We start from the raw sequence: 5044 nt of genomic DNA, 5'->3' as shown, positions 1-5044 counted from the left end.
CATCACTTTTAATAATATCAACTCATGTTGATTTGTTTTGTCAAATCTACATCATGATGAGAAAAGTAAATTGTGGCTTTGAGAGAAACTCTTAATTTCACTCCAGGTTTAAATAAATTAGTCAGGATGAATTAAAACCTGCATTATAATGAAGCACAAATTAAAAATTCACAACCGGTGTGACAAATATGCAGATTGGAATGGAAGATATGCTAATGAGATGTTATTTGAGTGTTTTCTGACCAGTGGCCATTAGGAGGGTAGCTGAGGGCACTGCACTGCTCCTGACACATGAACCCGGATAAACAACTGCAGGCTGGACTCCAGTCTATCAGCCTTATGCCTCTGGAGCTCTGAGGAGCTCATAAAAAAGTATTCTCTTTGTCGTGCCATTTCAGTTGGAATTACTTTTAGTATCACTTCTCACAGCACCCCCGAGACATCCTATCAGAAGACATTAACACAGGAGGTCTTACTAAAGTTCCCTGGCAAGACCTGTGGGGCAAAGGGGGCAACCGGATGAGGTGGCGTATAGAGGAGATAAGATACCCGTTTGTTTGTGAAGATAGCAGAAAAGAGATGCAATTTCAATATTTTTTTTTTTCTGACTGTAAATGATATCAGGTCATCCTATTTTACTTGATTTCTTTAGTTGCAACAGTAGAAATTACAAATGGGGCAACAAGTTGTCACATGTGCAAACCCCACACATTAAAATGTATTTGATCAACTTGAGATAAAGAAAGATTTTAGTTGATCATATTTTTCACAACCAAATGATTCCAAAAGGACAGAATGGATAACATGGCCACTAATTAAGAATACATTCACACAACTTATTAATTTAATTCGTTCTCTCATTTTAATTTAGTTCAATTGTAGTTTACCTAAAATGAGGAAACTAAATAATAAGTTGTGTTAAAGGCTTAGTTCATCCAACAATGAAAACAAGCTCATTATTTACTCACCCTCAAGGCATCCTAGGTGTATATGACTTCCTTCTTTCAGACAAATGCAATCGGAGTTATATTAAAAATTGTTCTGGCTCCTCCAAGCTTTGTAATGGCAATGGGCGGGTGTTTGTCTTCAATAGTCCAAAACAAGTCCAATAAAGTGCATCCATCCATAATAAAAACTGCTTCACATGGCTCTGGGGGGTGAATAAAGGCCTCCTATAGCGAACTGATGCGATTTTGTAAGAAAAATGTCCATATTTAAAATGTAATAAACACTTTTTTTCTAGCTTGCGCTAACAGTTGTACACAGAAGCTGCTCGGGTGGATGATGTAAGACGTCGGCGTTGCGCATCCGAGTGAACTGATGAATGCGGACGCACAGGAAAGAGAGCAAAACAAAACAACGGTCACGAATTAGAAGTACAAACAATAATTTGTAAAGAAAAATGTCAGAGGATTTCAATATAAGCCAAGAGGAGACTGATTTTCCTTTGCTAAAGTAAGGAAACTTTGCTTCATTTGATCTTGTGAACAAATGTTGCATGCGTCCTACGTCACCAGCCCACAACTGTTAGCGCAAGCTAGATTAAAGTGATTATTACATTTTAAATATGGATACAAAAACACATCGATTCGCTACAGGTGGCCTTTATTTACCAACCAGAGCTGTGTGAGGCACTTTTTATTATGGATGGATGCGCTTTATTGAACTTGTTTTGGATCGTTGAAGAGAAACACCTGCCCATTGCTATTATAAAGCTTGGACGAGCCAGAACAATTTTTAATATTGTTATTGAATAATTTTTAATAACTCTGATTGCATTCGTCTGAAAGAGGAAAGTCATATACACTTAGGATGCCTAGAGGATGAATAAATAATGGGCTACTTTTCCGTTTGGGGTGAACTATCTTATTTTTAATTTTTTTTTTCATTTGTCATGTGTCAAGCTTTGTGCAAAAGGACCAAAGCAAAGTTAGAAGCAGAAGAAAAGACTAATTTTGAACTGATGGTGGTGCTACAGATTTTGACTAAAAGATCCCCATACTGCTCAGGGAAATATTCAGACCCCTCCCAATCGATATATCAAATTTGACAACTTTCCTCGATCCCAGATAGATTCCTAAAAGAAACATTTTGGTAAGAAAAACAATACAGGCTTTACAACAAACAGCAATTACAGAGCCAAAGCATAGAAGCGACGTGTGCAACCTCAAAAACAGCAAAAGTACAAATGTAGATTCAAAGGTTATGACCAGATTTGATTCACAACAGCAGATGGGGATCATTGTGTTCCAAGGAATAACTGACATGTGACCTTGGACCACAAAACCAGTCATAAGTAGCACAGGTATTTGTACATTGTATGGGTCAAAATGATTGATTTCTTTTATGCCAAAAATCATTAAGATATTAAGTAAAGATCATGTTCCATTAAGATATTTTGTAAATTTACTACCATAAATATATCAAAACCTCATGTTTGATTAGTAATCTGCATTTCTAAGAGCTTAATTTGGACAACTTTAAAGGCTATCTTTTTCCTTATTAATATTTTTCGCACCCTCAGATTTCAGATTTTTTATTTTTTTTTTTGTATTTCCAAATATTGTCCTAATAAAGCATACATCAATGGAAAGCCTATTTATTCAGCTTTCAGATTATGTATACATCTCTATTTTGAAAAATTGACCCTTATGACTGGTTTTGTAGTCCAGGGTCACATATGTCTTTTTTTCTTTACCAGTTCTTTACCAGTATGTACCGAATTCTGTTCCTAATCTGCACAGAAAAGGACTTGGTCAAAATGACACTAACCATGTTTTTATAAAACACATAGTCTTGTTTGCCATTCTTGGCTTTAAATTTGTTCATGTGCTACCTGGGCCTAGGACAAAATTATTAGGGTTGGGACATATCTGCCCTGTGCTCATAAGCATGCTACAGTGTATTAGATGAGAACATTAGTGCCTTAGAAGGGCATAAAAAGACAGATCCCAAATATGGCATGGTAGTCCATCCTCAATGCATGTGCCAGATCTCACAGAACATGTTATACAGTTCTAGGGGCTATCATAGACTCCCTTATTAAAGAACAGTTATAATAGGTGCCTATGCACCTTCTATGCTTGGCCCATAATCTCTCGAGATCCAGGACATTTTCATGTCTTTAACTCCCCCCAAACCTCCTAAACCTCTGGTACCCTCAAGCCAAATCCATAACCCCTTAAATGAAAGTCTCAACGCACACATGGTGCACAAGGCCCACATATCCCTCTCAGGAGTGCGTTTCATGCAGCTGGGACAGGGTTCCATGCAGCAGAGAGTCTATTTCTGGAAAATTCTGTCATCCGTGTCAGTGTTAAGGTGCCATCATGGTGCCTGGGGTCACACACATGTACTTTAGCACCTTTTAAATCAGACGCCTTCTGTGATTGATGAAGTGAGCAAGGAGCATCTCGAAGACTCTGCGCACACATTCACACCTGCGATCCTTCTGTCCTATTGCAAGACCCTTCTTGTACATATAGGTAAGAGGGTAACACAAAGGCAATGCTCGAGATAAAAGATGCTACTCTATTTTATGAACCATTGCGTATTTCTATCACTAAGTAAGAGTGACAAGCCTTTGATGTTAGTGTTTAGCTCAGAAAACCTCAATCCATAATAATATGCATAGCTGCATCTGTAAAACGCTTCTGCCTCTGAGACATATTAATTCGCAGACTCACAAATGTTTTTGACAATTACACTGCCTCAAGTGGAGCATTTCCTCCTAAATTTGCTTCTCGCCGTTCTAAAGCAAAGCTATTAATTGTGTGCAGATGCGTTACCACCGCGTAACTTTTTTCCTCTTCCTGTTTTGCTTCAGTCATGTAATTGCAGTAGACAATCAGATGCCTGCTTTATGGGTGCATGGTAGAACTGTCACTTCCTGTTGGGTGCAGATAACACGGGAGCTGTCACAACCACTTACCCTGCGCTAATGCGCCCCACGCAGTGCTGATAGTTTCATTGAATCAATCAGGGTCTTCTGTTTTCCCAGCTTCACATCTCGCTTGGCATGCAGCTCTTTATCTTGTTAACGAGACATAATGAACAGTTGGTGAAAACTTCAGGCACTTCAGGGGACATGATGCAAACAAAATGCGAGCGCAGCCTGGCAAAGTCAATGTGTATCCATCTATCTATTGTGGTCTGTAGCTGTGTCAATGATGCAAGCCTGTTTCATTCTAGCAAAACCAGGAATCCATGTTCTTCTGTTGGAGCACTTAACTTTCCTGAAGAACAGGATGCACATCCTAAAACACTAAAGTTGCTACTCCTTGCGGTCCCTGCAGCCTTTTGGGAAAGCAATAGGTGGTTGGTTGACCTTGTGGCATGCTGCGAGATGAACCAGCATGTGAGAGCTAATGCCCCGTATCTCTTGAACTTTGACGTTTTGAGAGCTGCAAGGTAAACTAATTGCCAGAATTCAATGGATGAGCAGAAGCACAACTGAAATAAAAGAAGTCCTCCCATGAAGAGTGAATCGCCTTTAACTTTGCATTGAGGGCATAGGCCTAAAATAATTGGAGTGCCCTACACCTCCCGCTGTGGATCTTTCGTGACTTAAAACATCTTTCATCTTACTCAACTTTAAGCCAAAGCAATAGTGACCCCATGACACCTGAACCGATGTTTGAAAATGTGAAAAACTTCAGTTAAAATCTTCTTAAAGACCTCCATTCAGCAACGTCTGCTAGATGTGGTTTGGTCATCTTTTGTGGACGGAGAAGAGGCGATAAATTTCATTTTGATGAGGGAAGCCTCTTTCAGATTAGCCGCCCAATTAAATCTAGAGACAGAAATAAACAGGCAGACAGAGACTCCACTGTGGATATCTCCATTATCTGGTCACAAGGCCTGTTCTGATGACTGCAAGATTTCTGTCGCTTCTTCAGTTTGCTATCCCACAAACACACATTGCTTTGTTCCGCTGCGGTTCCTCTATGAACACACTGAATGTCAGATGGAAATTCTTCGAATTCTGCAAAAAAGGGGATATGTCATATATCCAGAAGGAGGACTCATAAAAAAAAAACACTGA

This window comes from Garra rufa, chromosome 24 (assembly GCF_049309525.1).
Source record: "Garra rufa chromosome 24, GarRuf1.0, whole genome shotgun sequence".
Classification (NCBI taxonomy): Eukaryota; Metazoa; Chordata; class Actinopteri; order Cypriniformes; family Cyprinidae; genus Garra; species Garra rufa.
The sequence above is the reverse complement of the archived record's forward strand: the minus strand, read 5'-3'. Positions refer to the sequence as shown.